The following is a 16,580-nucleotide window of genomic DNA, read 5'->3' as shown; positions in this document are numbered from 1 at the left end:
AGGCTCTTGACATCTTTATTGTATGGTACAATAAGCAATTCAGTTAATGAACATAATGAACATGACATTTTCCTTGTGTATTTTGAATATTTTCTGTTTTTTATCACTATTCAATACAATACATAAGAGATAACACTTGACTTTGTTTAAGGTACTTGCAAAACCAAATTTACAATTACTGTCTCGTTTCAAGAAAATTTAAAAGAGCCAAGAAAATGTCAATTCCGTGATTACCATCATCTTGTAAAGGGTCAAACGTCTGGTGGATTTCATTGAGGGTAGTGTTGTTCACATGAAAAGTGGTTTCAGGGATTGAAACTTGGTTGCTGAGCACATCTTCTGCCAAGGGTCCAGTATCAACATTAATTGAAGAGTCATTTGTGTCAAATACACTGTTCACTGCCATGTTATTCTGTCCAACACGACAAATCACTCCTCTGTGCCACAATTGCAAAGGCGTCATGTGTCTTTCTGTAGATAAAGCGTGGTTATTCCACTGGTTTGTGAATTCCCTCACTGCTCTTTGGATTCGTGGCAGGTAAACGTAATGTAAGACAAACAGGTGCAATTCAGACAGTGAATCAAGAATAAACTGATTTTCCATGAAACCGAACAATTCTGAAAAATGGTATGACACTACACGGTTAAGTTCACCCCAAAGCCTTTCTATTCTTTGATTGTGAACACTGCGTCCTGCTATGATACTCCTCCTGTTCAGTCCTCTTCTGCTCAGCATGAATCTAGCCACCTCAATGTTTTCCATTCCACGATCGCATCGGACTCTAGAAGGCAATCCGAAGTTGCGCACTCCTCCTTGAAACAGGGACAAAACGCTGGAAGCCCTGTTGTTATTTAAGCAGTCAAGGTATATGATTGTACGGCTAAACCCGTCTACGCATCCATGGAACACCATCCTCCATCTAACCAATTTATGGTTTCCGTCTATGTGCCTGTCAAAAGAGAAAATGGCAATGGTGGATTATTGAGCTGCTCACCTTTTAAAATCCAATTATACTGTAAGCCAGTAGTTTTAAGGAAAAGTTCACATTAAAAAATGAAAATTACAAAAAAAAAATGTGTGTGTTTTTTAAAGTCAGCTTCAATTAGGTACAACACCAGAATGATTCTCGTTCGCAAAATTACCGCCAGGTTGGGACAATGTGTTAAAGGCTAGAATAGTGATACACTACCGGTCAAACGTTTGTGGACGGTATACGTTTTTTTAAAATGTTTTTAAAAGAAGTCTCTTCTGCTCACCGAGGCTTCATTTAATTGATCCAAAATACAGTAAAAACAGTAATATTGTGAAATATTATCACAATGTAGATCAGCTGTTTTCTATGTGAATATACAGTAAAGTGTAATTTGTTCCTGTGATCAAAGCTGAATTTTCAGTATCATTACTTCAGTCTTCAGTGTCACATGATCCTTCACAAATCACTCTAATATGATGATCAAGTAACATTCACGTACCATTTCATTGTTGAAAACGGTTGTGTACAATTTTTTTTAAGGATTATTTGAAGAATAGAAAGTTCAAAAGAACAGCATTTATCTGGAAGAGAAAGCTTTTGCAACATTATCAATATCGGTAAAATGTTTGGGGCCAGTATGATTTTTTTTTTTGGAACGAAATTAATACTTTTATTCAGCAAGGATGTATTTAATTGATCAAAAGTATAGAAATTCATAATGTTGCAAAAGCTTTCTCTTTCAGATAAATGCTGTTCTTTTGAACTTTCTATTCTTCAGATAATCCTGAAAAATAAAATGATCAGTTTCTTCAAAAATACAGTCTGTTCTCATCACTGATAATAATCATAAATGTTTCTTGATCATCAAATCATCATATTAGAACGATTTCTGAAGGATCATGTGACACTGAAGACTGGAGTAATGATGCTGAAAATTCAGCTTTGATCACAGGAATAAATTACACTTTAGGCTACTGTGTATTCACATAGACAACAGCTGATTTACATTGTGATAATATTTCACAATATTACTGTTTTTGCTGTATTTTAGACCAATTAAATGAACCCTTGGTGAGCAGAAGAGACTTCTTTTAAAAACTTTATTTTTATTTTTATTACCGTTCAAAAAAGTTTGACCGTGTGAAAAACGTGCGTGTATATAATTTAGTTTGAGATAGGCTATGGCACAGTGGATTTAAGTGGCATGTTCGAGCTTTGGCGCGTTTACCTCCCGACTTATGAAATTCTATATTATAGTGCTACTTAGCATATTTAGCGTAATAAACGTATACAAATATCATTCTGGCGTAATATCTATTGTAACTGCAGTTTGTGTAGTTATTTACCTTATTTTACATTTGCTTCTACAGACAGTCGGAAACGTTTAATAATCCATACTGTAATCTGTATAGTTACAATAACATACAGTAGGCTATGATAATATTAATTGACCACATACCATAATTCATTAGGACCTCCGACACTGTAAATTCTGCGACGAATGGCTTGCCTACGTCGAAAGCATCGTCCATCAGGGTCAATTTCCTGCAGAATTTGACGGACCCTCCACCGCTGAATGCGTAATGCCCTTGAGCGAAGACTTCCCCGGACATACGTTTCACCAGCATTTGGAGTGTTCTCTAGAATTTGCCTAATGATTAAAGTCAGATTCTCATCTGACATTGAGCTGTATTCATTCGATGGAATAGAAAGACGTTGCCTGTGACGAAATAAAGTTCGCCGGTCTATTCCAAACAGTGAAGATATTCCCTGCCAGTTATAACCCAGATCCAAGCCGTGGTTAATCTGATCCGCTGTCAAATCATACCGTGGGCGACCAGCAGTGCCACTGTGAACTGTTGGCGGAACGATACAATTTTCGGTGTCTTGTAGTATTTGGCTGTCAAACTGCTGTAGAATTAAATTGATATTATTATATAATGATTCCAGAACAATAATGCATTCTTCAGACCCCTGCCCTCCCGCACGAGTAACTACACTCGTAATTGAACGAACTGTCCGTGCATGGTGCTCTAGTTCAGTAAAGTATGGGATTGCAGGGTCAGTTTGTAAACATTCTATGCACCGAAGGACACGCGAAAGAAAATTAAAAATTTCCTCAGAGTTGGCAATAACACACGAGTGATCACATACGAAAAAGCCTATTGTAAAGAATAACAACAAATACCTCATTTTTTAAACAAGTTTGGAAGGAGCCATATACGTGGAGAATATGAGAATATTTGAGCTCTAACTTCCGGTTGCAATGAAACGACTTCCGGACACACTGAAAATGTTTGCGCTCTCTCACACGCGAGAATTAATGTGCAGTCTTTGTGCAGGTACAACAGTACGTGGGCGATTACAGGGGTATATGCAATGAGTTTCTATGTAGCCGCATGTCTTTCATGTATATGCACAGATATATACTGTTTCACATGTATGGGCAAGTGTTTCAGTGTGTATCGCAAGTGTTTCACATGTACGCGCACGTGTTTCACATGTATGGGCAAGTGTTTCAGTGTGTAGCGCGAGTGTTTCAGTGTGTAGCGCGAGTGTTTCAGTGTGTAGCGCGAGTGTTTCAGTGTGTAGCGCGAGTGTTTCAGTGTGTAGCGCGAGTGTTTCAGTGTGTAGAGCGAGTGTTTCAGTGTGTAGCGCGAGTGTTTCAGTGTGTAGAGCGAGTGTTTCAGTGTGTAGAGCGAGTGTTTCAGTGTGTAGCGCGAGTGTTTCAGTGTGTAGAGCGAGTGTTTCAGTGTGTAGCGCGAGTGTTTCAGTGTGTAGCGCGAGTGTTTCAGTGTGTAGCGCGAGTGTTTCAGTGTGTAGCGCGAGTGTTTCAGTGTGTAGCGCGAGTGTTTCAGTGTGTAGCGCGAGTGTTTCAGTGTGTAGAGCGAGTGTTTCAGTGTGTAGCGCGAGTGTTTCAGTGTGTATCGCGAGTGTTTCAGTGGGTTTCGTCTCAAACGGCCTCCCATAGATCCTGACTTTGCTTGGGCCCAAAATGGTGAACCCGCTCCTGATGATAATCACACTCATGTCTGCTGATTTCCACAGTCACTGTTCCCAAGACCAGGAACGACTTCCTTCAATGTAAGTCACTAAGAAAACAAGCGGAGAAACACACACACACACACACACACACACACACACACACACACACACACACACACACACACACACACACTCTCTCTCTCTCTCACTCTCACTCTCTCTCTCTCTCTCTCTCTCTCTCTCTCACACTCACGTATACACACACACACACACACACACACACACACACACACACACACACACACACACACACACACCTGTAATACTTGCTTATGCAATTAAAGCAATTAAAAAAAAGACTGTAAAAGATCAGTTAGTTTCATAATTATCATAATTCCTGATTACAGAAATATTTGAACATAAGAATCCTATGTTTTCTGTTTTGGTAACCATGGCGATTTCAGCCAGAACCTCATTCAGGACAAAAGCTGTTACAGAATAATATTTCTTTAGTGCTTTATTATCATTGGTTGCTTACAATCCTAAATGAACGAGTCAGATCTGAAATGAAGACTCAAGATAGAAAGTTTCTGTAATTCACTGATGTGTTTTCTCTCCATCAGATTCTCATCAGTTCACTCTGGATCTGAACACAGTGAATACACACCTCGGTCTGTCTGAGGAGGACAGAGAGATTACTGTCACTGACACAGTCCAGTCGTATCCTGATCATTCAGACAGATTTGATGACGTGCGTCAGGTGTTGTGTAGAGAGAGTGTGTGTGGACGCTGTTACTGGGAGATTGAGTGGAGTGATGGTGTGTGTATATCAGTGTCATATAAGAGCATCAGCAGGAAGGGAAAAGGTCATGAGTGTTTGTTTGGATTTAATGATCAGTCCTGGAGTTTGTACTGCTTTTCCTCCAGTTACTCATTCAGACACAATAACATAGAGACTGAACTCCATGTAAAGCCCATCAGCAGGAGAACAGGAGTGTATGTGGATGACAATGCAGGAACTCTGTCCTTCTACAGCGTCTCTGACACAATGAGCCTCATACACACAGTCCAGACCACATTCACACACACACACACACACACACACACACACACACACACACACACACACACACACACACACACACACACACACACACACACACACATACACACACTCTACCCTGGGTTTGGGGTTGGTATTGGATCATCAGTGAAACTGTGTTGATGAATGAGAATAGACTGATGAGAGATGATAATGCTTTGAGCTGCATGATAAATCAGTGACAGTGAGATGTTCTAGAGGGTTTTCAAACTTTTTGTGTGTGTGGACCACTATTTGTAATCAATAATTTTCGCGGACCACCTCATAATACACATAATAAAATATGTCTACACACAGTCCTACCTGAATTAATCCGCACCTCTAAATATGCTTACTTGCACTAAAACTATAACTGGTCATCACATCAGTACAACAGGCTTGTTAAAAGAAAGTTTACTGCACACAACGGCTGCCACATATTTAATTTATTTATTTACTCAAGCGCCCGAGGGCATACATTAATCAAGTTCATTTGAACAACAGGCTTATTTCCATAGAAATGGAGTATGAAATCTATACAGTAATAAGAACACTTGGATATAGTCAACATTTCAAAACATTTGGCGATTTTAGGGGATTATTAATCTTCAGAGTTTTACAAGTCCTCAAAAAGTAGGCTTGAGTTTGTTCACTTAAAGTGTAAGTTGCAGGTTAACCACCACAGCCAATTAATGTGTAAATTAAAGTGCTCTATATGTAATTATTTCTGTCTTAAAATGCGTTAAAATAACATTTATTGGGGTTTCTTCAAAGGTAGCGTGTTTTTACGTTGACTGGGTGATGACGTCACAAGAGGAACTCGCAACCCATACTCCGCTAGATTCTTACTGTATTATGGCTATTTGGAGAACGACTGAGGATGTGGGAAACCATCAAATTCTTTATGGACCACAGTCGTCATGTAGAATAGTAAGGAGGGACAACGACTGAAGACATTATTTACTTACATGGTGTCAGTCCAAATTAGAGATGCACACACTGCACAGGCACCAATCGCTAGTCTCATCGACGCCTCAAACGTCATGTAATACCCTTCCTCAATCCACGCTTTATCAGTTTCTCACGATTTAATTAGCGATGTTTATTGTCAGAAAAGAAAAAGAGAGATCGATGTCCCCATCACTGTGTTTGTGTGGGCTATGCCACCCAATTGAATCAGCAGTGGAGTTTAGCGTTTAGGAGTTTAGTGGAACAGCTCGACCTGCGACCGGCTGATCTGACGTGCCTGAACCTGATTGTTTTGCGAATAGCTTATTCTCATTTCAGGCAGGATCACGGTCCTCTTGAAGTCAGCACACACGAGTATGTTTACAATTGAGTTATTTTATCCATAATTTTTTTATCATATAAAACATACAACCAAGAGTTTTGTGGTATGTTTGTGTTGTTGTGAGCTTACATCCCCAACCCCCTCATTGAAATAAATCTAAAAAACAGTAGACAGAAGACATGAATTTAATTTCAATAAAATTTGTTTATTATTATTTGGTTATTGTTATTATACCTTTGAAAAATCTGTTAAATCTGAAAAGACTCAAAGGTTAGACAAAATGTGATACATTTAGTACAGTATCTTGCTATATGATTTTGGAAGTCCTATCAAACAGAATAAATATGAAGAGTCAAAGCTTAGACAAAATTTGAAACATTTATTAGATGGTTGCGTTCTGGGACTCACACATGCACAAACACATGCAAAGTGACCCATGACAAAACAACTAAAAGCTCCCACCACCAGGTACAATTACAAGCAAATAAAAGACAAAGTAACACTAACATGCATCAGCACACAATGACAGACAATGGCAAACGACATGCAGAATTGCAGTGACAGGAACCCACCACCAAGTAAAATTGCAGAACAAAAGGAGAAGGCGCAACCAACAAACAACCACTACAAGCACACAGAACACAAACAAAACAAAAACATGCAGCATGCAAAAAATAATGAAAGGTACCGAGAACGATACATACCCACTCACTCATACCTTTACTCCGGTAGGGTCATGGCTATAAAAAACAAAGAGGTTATGTTACAGCTGCCAATTACAAAAATAAAAATCACAAAATTAGGAAATTATTACGGTATGATTATTAATAACAGATTCTAAATTCAACTTTTGCTAAAACGTGATTTTTGTGTAAGATAAAAGTTAACTGCTTCCTGTTTTGGAATTTGATTAAAGGATTTTGAGATGGGGCCAGGGCAGGTGCTATTCAAGGAAGCACTGGATTCTCTGAGTGCCACAGGCGATCTGGTGTAGCTTTCTTGTAAGAACTGTATGAGTGCTGATGCATATCCTGGGGAAATGAAAAACATGTAGATCACATTCACTGATTACCAAGGTCTCATGCATATATATCCAAATATGATGGAAACTACTGACCATATGAGGCCTTCTGTTTAACTGGCCGGACTGTGTGTTCACCTTTCCGGAACCTTGGGTATTGCACGGCATACTTTGCAACACCACCACTTGTTTGCGCAACTTCGCGGCTGCCAGTACAGTTGTAGTGCAGAGCTGCCAACAGAAGTCTATAGAAAATCACAAAATGAGAGCAGATTTTGAGATAGAAATATCAGATGTCTGTATGACATGCCAATATGAGATGTAGTTAATCCATTTCGCAACACTGACCTACTGTACATCCCAAGGTAAGAAAACCCTGTGTGTTTGGGAGCGAAGAGCAGGATGAGGAAGTGAAACGCCTCAAGGGAAAAGGTTTGGTGCTGTGGCGACAGCTGCTTCACATCCTTCAGCAAGGATGCCTTTGTGACCCTCTGACCCTAACACCCTCTAGTTTCACCACAACCGTTGAGCCTGTAGGAAAAAAAAAAAGTCCCAAACAAAACATTTTGTTTTACCCTGATTAAATTGTATTAAAACACAGGTTCCAGCAAAAAATCTCTCAGGTCACATTATCATAAAACCATAGAGTACACATATTTCATGGTGTATATCTGGTTCTAGCCACTCCTTTTTCCGTTGCTCCCCCTCCAGAGGTAGATGAGCACAACAGGGAAAGGCAGGAGTGTCATGCTCATGGATGTCCTGTATGTGGTTCACCATGCTCTTCCACTTGGCCTCCATGACCTCTAGGGTTGCCATCAGGAATGGAGGCTGCAGTCCAGTAGAGGTGGTTTATAATTGCAGGCCTCCACAACATCAGGTCCCCACAGTCCTTTTCCTTGGCCACCGTATCCAAAGCCTTGCTGAGACCTTGTTTACAACAAATGGAAAGTATTATATCGATGGAAATGTAATTTCAAGAATTAAAGCTTCCAACATCGGGATACATACCTTTCCCGACATGCCAGACATCAAAGAAATGCCTTGTCGCCTCAGTACACATTTCCTCTCGCACCCACTTGGCAACCTTAAAAGTAATACACAAACTGTTAGGAAGCTTGCACTATCTTGCCATCATTGCATCAGCATGAGTACATTGTTCTGGCATCAGTGTATATTATACCATCCCTGTCATCATTCAGGACCTCGGGAGGATGGGTGGTGGTGACCTAATTGTTGCAGGTGACTGTAGTTAATGCACTATTTACATGGTCTGATATGCTTTGTCAGTGTAACACCGTGTCGTAACTACACGCGGCGCGATAAAATTCCAGCGACAGGCAGTGTGTCTGTCCACACTAGACGCGACGCGACTGTGAGACGCTACATCGTCAATCAAAAATCACAGCCAATCAGAACGGCGTGTGGGCGGAGTCTCGCGGCCAGCGCACAGTAGAGAGTAATCTTGACGGCACTCACATGAAAATGGATAAGTAGCTACATAATCTAATTCACAAATGTTACACCATTTAAAAAATACATAGGCTTCTGAGTTACTAAAACAGTATTTGTTAAATAATACACTTGTTTGTTAACAACTTTAACGTTCATGTTTCCATTTGTTTAATTTCAAGATCTGAGGTGAATTATCCATTGTTGCTTTTACAGCTACAAAGCTGGAGCACTAAATGATATTCAGAGTCAGATTACATGCTTTTAACTTTAAATAAAGCACATAAACAGTACCTGAGATTATCATCGCCACACTTTGTGTTTGTTGTTCCAGCGCGACGTCGCAGAAAAATAGAAACCGTTTCTAAATTAGAAACGTTGCGTGTCGCTGTCGCGCCTGGTTAGGACAAAAACTCTAATTAACATGGAAAAGATACCTTTTATCGTGTGTCGCGGCGCGTGTAGTTAGGACACGGTGTAAGACTTACTTATTCCCAGGTCTCCTTGACATTTTGGCAAGAATTGAAACCACTCAGTAATAGAGGGGAGAATTTATACATCTATATTGTATATCTTTGTATTTACCTGGCGATGCCTGTCGGTGATGAGGGTCGACACTTGAAGATCCTGCCCCCTGAGGAGGGTTATGCTCCTCTTCAAACCCTCTAACTCGCACCAGTTGCTATTCGGGACCTCTGAGCACTGCAACATGACACAATCAGTGTAAGTGGTGAAAGTGGATAAACTTTATTTCTTTGTCTGATAACATCACACTTACCTGGACAAGCTGAAGGTCGACAACCTTATTTATTCTCTCCTCAATCAGCGAAGAGGTCCTGTATTTCGCACAATGTCCAGGAGAGTCTGACCTGGGTATGATTATTTGTATTTATTTGTATTTTTTTGTAATTGTAATTATGTTAAAGATACAACATAGCACATCAGACCATGTCATCTGTAAACATGTCTCATATTAACATCAGGCAAATTGTGCATTACCTACAGTCCCCTGCTACAATCAGGCCACCCCCCATCTCCTTCAATTCACTTATTATGGTTGCTTGTTCTTCCTGCCAGGCCTGAATGACGATGGGGATGGTGTAGTAACGCTGGTGGCGGAAGAATGTATTCTTGCTGATACACTGTAGACCAAATAATGTCAGTATTCTGAGAGTTTGGGTTGGTAGACATCCCGAAAAATGAATTGCCCCACTCAGAAGTAGGTTGCAGGCTGGCATGTTTCTGTGCAAAATTGGCTGGTTTTGCAAGAACCGCTGGAAGCCACATGTTGCACAGACCTACAATATGCAGAAAATAAATCAGAAAATTATCAGGTCACTGTGGAATAAGTAAAACACTAAAATCCACTCTATCACTCTATATAAGGTTCACTCTATATAATTTTTCAAACATGTTCTTCTTACCTGCTTTATTTTGATAAATGTGCCACCCTGCTGCACCATCCTACCGTTAGATTCACTACAACAGGCAGGGCAAATGGTGAACAGGGCCATCAGCTGGTCTTTGCACACAATGTATTTATCTGGACCACTGTAAAACAAAAAGAGAATATTAGATACTTCATTCATCCCAGGGGGAATGTATGTATCCAGTAGCTTATACAACCACACTGCAACACAACACACATAAACATATCTCACACACATGAAAATAACTCACAGAAATGTAAAAAGTAAAGTAAAGGGCATGTAAAGTGATACAAAGGCTTGTTAGGGACTCACCCTGTGATACATTGACCATGACAAGGTGCTATGGTAGACAGACATCACAGTTTAGCTAGCCATCAATGGTGCTGAAAGTTAGGAGGCTTATCGTCTCACTTTAGGTCAGACTCACTTGGATGAGGTGGCGGCTCCTCATATGATGCCTCCTCATCTGAGGACACGTCCTCTTCATCAGGCACCCAGGATGTGTCACTTCTGATGAAAGATGCCTCTTCATCACTATTATCAGGACTGGCAAGGGGTGTAGATGTTCTTATGCGTGTGGTCTGTGTCCCCACACTGACCATCTTGGGCCTTACCTGCACAGCTGTGTCAGAGAAGCATAAGACAAACATAGCCACAATGACAATTATGGTATAATAATGACAATGATGGTATAATAATGCTGCTATGTTTTGGTTTAAACAACAATAGCTTATTAATCAGTGTACATATATGAATGTGAATAATACATACAGTGTGATTTTGGAATATGTTTACTGATGTTTAGCCTCCACTACAACCCTGAACTCCAGACTAAAATATATCCCTAGACTTACCAAAGGACTTTCCATGAGGTTTCAGATCACACTGCGACCCAGTGTGACATAGGCCAGATGCAGGTGGAAGGGTTTCGGGCTCAGGAATGTCAGGATTTTCTTGGAGTGTTACATTTTCCAAAATCCTGTGTGAGAACCAGTGAAAACGGGGGAGAATCACAAGCATAATGAGTAAGAAAGTATGTAAACATGTATTTATATGATACATTGTCTAACACAGGTCGTATGAGCAAACACTCATGGCAAGGCATTTAACGTTTGGGAGCTATGCGAGAAGATAGCCTTATCACTACTCCTAACTTTCAGCACCAGTGATGGCTACAGTAGCTAAATTGTGTGATGTCTGTCTGCCTCGGGTATGCCAATATTTACTTCTGGATATTTTCATTTAGCTTTGGAAATTTTCACGAAGTATGCTTTTCTAATAATTCTAGTAGTATTAGTCGTAAGATGTTAGAGGGAGTGCACTCTCAAAAACAAAGTAAAGGCGAAGCGAGGTGGCACTGGTATTTGTTACGCTCCTCAGACGAACAACGTCTAGCTCTTCCACCAGTACGCTCAGGCCAATCCAAACTTTTTCATCCATCCTCACTGGTGGTAGAACGCGCTACCAGTCGCTAACGTTATACTAGAGCAGGGACATCCCTCTTCAAAAAACTCATGAAGACCCAGCTCCTTAGAGCAGTGGTTCTCAACTCCAGTCCTCGGGACCCGCTGCTCTGCACATTTTGTATGTCTCCCTTATTTAACACACCTGAATCAGATCATCAGCTCGTCAGGAGAGACTCCATGAACTGATTTGAGTGTGTCAGATAAGAGAGACATACAAAATGTGCAGAGCAGCGGGTCCCGAGGACTGGAGTTGAGAACCACTGACTTAGAGAATATCTCCTCTCGTAGCACTACTTACAACTAACCTGGCTAATTCTGGCAATTACCACCTGACTAAAACTGACACTTGACTGTACAAAAACAGCTCTCACTGACGCACATACTAGCCAACTATTGTAGAATAGCTGAGACTTACCTCAGTCAACTCTCGCTTTCGGCGGGCACACCCAATCTTCACAGGCTTCTTTATCCGGACAGGACAGGCAGAGGAGCAGGAATGGGAATGCCGTGAGGGAATGGCATCCGAAATGAGTTTAACCCGGCATTTAAACCCCATGTTAAGCCGACGCATGTCTCCAGGGTCATAGTCATCGTCAGTGAAGTGCTCGCTGCATATGACGGCTGACTTGGTCACAGAGGCAGCAGTATAATCCGCCTGCTTGGTAGCCACAAACCTCACCCAGGCACGAATCAACCTTTTGTCCTTGGGGAAATTGTGGACCCTGTGCCCTGTTTTGGACGAATTTGTACATCCCGCACAAACTCAACGGTTTACCATTTTGCTAGCGTACTATGGATTATGCCGGTAACTCTACTAGTGAGTTCCTCTTATGACGTCACGCCCCATCTAGTGGAAGGGAGAGGGAGTGCTTAAAACCACTGTTAAAAGTGCCAACTTTTCATATAATATTCAGCATTTTGGGATAAAAAACAATGGTGGGCGGTTTTTATCTTTATGTTTAATAAACACATTGCTTTATCTTCGTGAAAAATTTTACCTGCAACTTCACCCGCAAAACATTTCAGAAACGCGAGATCAAGAAACTAACTGGAAATGAAAATAATAACAGGCCTTATTCATTCCATTTATAAACATTTAGTTTCATATAAACTGCCTAGTAAACAAACATCAAAATCACTTCGCTGACAATGAAACGCCCCTTACCAGCAGCCGCAGATTTGAGGATATCTTCTGGTAGTGCGCGTAGCCGCGCGAAATTAAAAAATGTGTGTGCAGACGGTGCAGGGTGAGGATGTCGTCCCGGATGAGTTCGTCAGGTGAAAGGTCATCATGTGGGTCATTTCATTTACGGCTAAATTATTAATAATTAATTTTACTAATAGTTAGGTTGGGCAGGCATCCACAAAAGGGCCTTTAATTACAAAAAAGGAAAGGAAATTTTGCCTTGACAAAAGGGCACTTTGGGCACCAAGGGGCAAAGGGGCAGGTGCTCGAGCACCCAACGCCCCCCCTCTGCACGTGCCTGGGAACATGTCATAATCACCTATGAAAAAATGCAGTTCTGTTAGGATCAGCATAAGTGTATGTAATACAGTGAGCTTGATATTTAATTGTGGACTTTCCTTACCACTTTCAAATAATGTGCATAAATGTGAATCTCTGAAAATTCTTAAGTCATGCACAGATCCTGGCCATTTTGCTTTCACATTTGTGATATGGAAGATTTTAGTCAACTGCCTTTTTTTTTTTACATAATATTACTAATCTGGAATATTAAGAATCCCAATAGTAACTGGGCTGCACATTTACATTGTGAACCCCCTTTCTGTTCACATAATCCCCTTCATTGAGGCCTTGATGGCAGTCTATGGCCTAGCCTATAGTCTGGTACCAATCAAGGTAGTGAAGCCTGAGTGACATATACTGTAATCGGCATGGTCATGATTGCATGATCTTCATAAAAAATTATGATAGCCTAAAAAAAAAGAAAAAAAAGAAAAGAAAACTAAAACTGTTTTTTAAACCTAAAAGCGCCAGGTAAACTCCGAATGACACGCCAGACAGCAATTTCCATCAAGTTCTCCGCATCTCCAATAGTGTAAAGGAAAGAGCCACTCGTAAATAATCTTAGGGCAATGCAAACAGTTTGTGCTGTAGTTAAAGCCCGACTCCGACAAGTCGAAAATAAATGTGCGTTTCCAACAAATTAATAATGTAAACGACAATCTCACGAGTCACGAGAAAAAAATATATATCTCAGAATAGAGATTCTTGCGCTGGCCTTCCCGTATCAGCTCCGCTTATGAAGCCGGGATCTAATCCTGTTAACATGAAATAAGCCTGCTCCCGAGCAGGTTTAAGTTTGCGCACATGTTGCTATGACAGCAAGTCCAGGATGAGCGTCGAAGAACCAAACAATCCAAGATCATGCCAAATCGCCAACAATCAAATCCAGCTAACGGAGTTAGCGACATATGAAGAACGGGCCCCTGGCCCTGATCATGTATGTCAAGCTGTCTGTGTCTGTGTGTGTGTGAGTGTGTGTGAGAGAGAGAGAGAGAGAGAGAGAGAGAGAGAGAGAGAGAGAGAGAGAGAGAGAGAGAGAGAGAGAGAGAGAGAGAGAGAGAGAGAGAGAGAGAGAGAGAGAGAGAGAGAGAGAGAGACTTTTTTGACTTTTAAAGCAATTTATTTTTAACATTCTAAAAAAACATAATTTATCACATTACCATTTAAAAAAGAGATCTTCTCCTTCTATAAAAATTAAACCTCTATTTACACACCATTTCTTCTCAAAAGTTAGAATATCACAATTCATTTTATTAAATTCATATTCTAAACTTATCCTAGATTCAACCAAGGCCTTGAATAAATTAACCATATTAACTTTTTGTCCCTCCATTTCAATTTTATAAGCCTTCCAAATGGCTAATTTTGCTTGACCTACCAAAAAATTTGAAAAAGTACAGATTTCCCACTTATCGCGAGAATACTTACATCCAAAAATAAACACTGTTTTTGAAAAAAATATCCCTAAACTACTCAAAATTCTATCCAAAACATCAAAAAGCGGAGATAATTTACAACATTCGCAAAAAACATGAAAAACTGTATCAAGTTCATTACACAAAGTACAAAAAGAAGAATCTGAATAATCACATTTAAACAGAAAAACTTTTGTTGGTAATGCACAATGTAAAATGCGCCACTGTAAATCACCAGACCTTTTTGGCAGGGGGTTTTTATACAATAACCGCCATGAAGGTGATTTATTCTCGGTCACCGAGAGATGAGATCTCCATTTTGTATCTCTCCTCTCTCTTAACTGACCAGCAAAGAAAGACTTTACACAAACATTATATAAATTTTGTTTGTTCATTATAGAAAAAGGAAGGTTTTGTAAACCTTTAAAAGAGAGCAACAAATTCACATTATTGTCATTATCATTCCCATGTTGGTCTACCTGCGATGTTATATACACTTCTGGAAAAAGAACTTCTGAATAATTATTACCAGACATAAAATTTGTTATATATTCCCACAAGGATTTAGGAAAAGATGTTTTCAAATTCTTTAATATATTACCAACAATTCTCTCTGATCTACTCCCAATGTTTGTAGTAAAATGTTGTACTGAAAACCACTCTCTATTTGTCAAATCAATCAAATCTCCAACTCTAGTTACACCAGCTAAACCAAAGCTAGAAATATCAACGCTAGACATCATAAAAGTATTGGAAAACCAGGGATTATGAAAAAGTGGTTCATTAAAGCCAAAATGTTCTTTTCGCTCTGGCTTAAAATAACTCCAAGCTTCAAACACAGATCCATAAAACTTGATCTTAAACATATCCTTTACAACATTTTCTGACATCAGAAACATTTGTTTATCAAAACCCATCTTGTTTTTTCCTCGTAGAATGGAAAGACCAAAACTGATCCATGGTACAGAGTCCAAAGAGAAAAGCAGTTTCTGGGCAGTTTGTAACCTCATGGCTTTCACCTTAGAGGCTAGATGAATCAGTCCTTGACCGCCCTCACTAACAGGAAGACATAGAACCCCTGGAGGAAGCCAATAATGGCCCCCCCAAAAAAAATCAACAAAGGCTTTTTGAAGTTGCGTTAAAAGCTCTTTCGGGGGGTCTAACACTGTTAGACGATGCCACAGCATCGAGGCGGCTAGATTGTTCACTACTAATACTCTGCCTCTGTAAGATAGCTGGGCTTGAATCCATTTCCATCTCTGGAGCTTGCCAGTCACTTTTTCTAGAATTCCTTCCCAATTCTTTTTCATAAACTGTTCAGTCCCAAAGAACAGTCCAAGTATCTTTACACCTTCTTGATTCCAAAGGCACTGATGTGGAAGTTGTGGTAGATTCTGATTCGACCAGTGACCTAATAATAAAGTGTCTGTTTTTTCCCAATTGACACGTGCTGAAGAAGCACTCTCATAAATGTTGAGGCATGAGATTAGATGTTTAACATCATCTTCAGATCTAATGATCACTGTGATGTCATCAGCATAAGCTGTTAGTTTCACTGATGAAGTATTTGAGAAGCAAGATGATGGAACCGACAACCCTTGCAACTTTTCTCTCAACATCCTCAACATGGGTTCAATGGAAATTGTGTACAAGAGGCCAGATAAACTGCAACCTTGTCTCACTCCTCTATGTACCGAAAAAGGTCTTGTCAGACTTCCATTAATTTTCAGCATACTATAAACATCCGTATACAAAAGTCTTATCCATGAAATAAACTGTTTTCCAAAGCCAAAGCCTTCAAGTATTTTGAACAGATATTCATGGTCAACTTTATCGAAGGCTTTTTCCTGGTCCAGACAAACAAGGCCAAGATCAACCTTATGCAGTTCGGTTAAGTACAACATGTCCCGCACAAGAAAAAGATTGTCAAATATAGA

The 16,580-nt window shown here is 40.0% G+C and overlaps 1 long non-coding RNA gene across 1 annotated transcript in view; it reads right to left on the bottom strand.

Annotated features, from left to right (window-relative positions):
* Nucleotides 1-16,580, bottom strand: part of LOC308689647 — a 1,235,845-nt gene that overhangs the window by 640,181 nt on the left and 579,084 nt on the right. The window lies entirely within an intron of this gene.

This window comes from Scardinius erythrophthalmus (assembly GCF_964197995.2).
Source record: "Scardinius erythrophthalmus genome assembly, chromosome: 4".
Taxonomy (NCBI): Eukaryota; Metazoa; Chordata; class Actinopteri; order Cypriniformes; family Leuciscidae; genus Scardinius; species Scardinius erythrophthalmus.
Note: the sequence above shows the minus strand (reverse complement) of the source record. Positions and strands in the feature narration are given on the sequence as shown.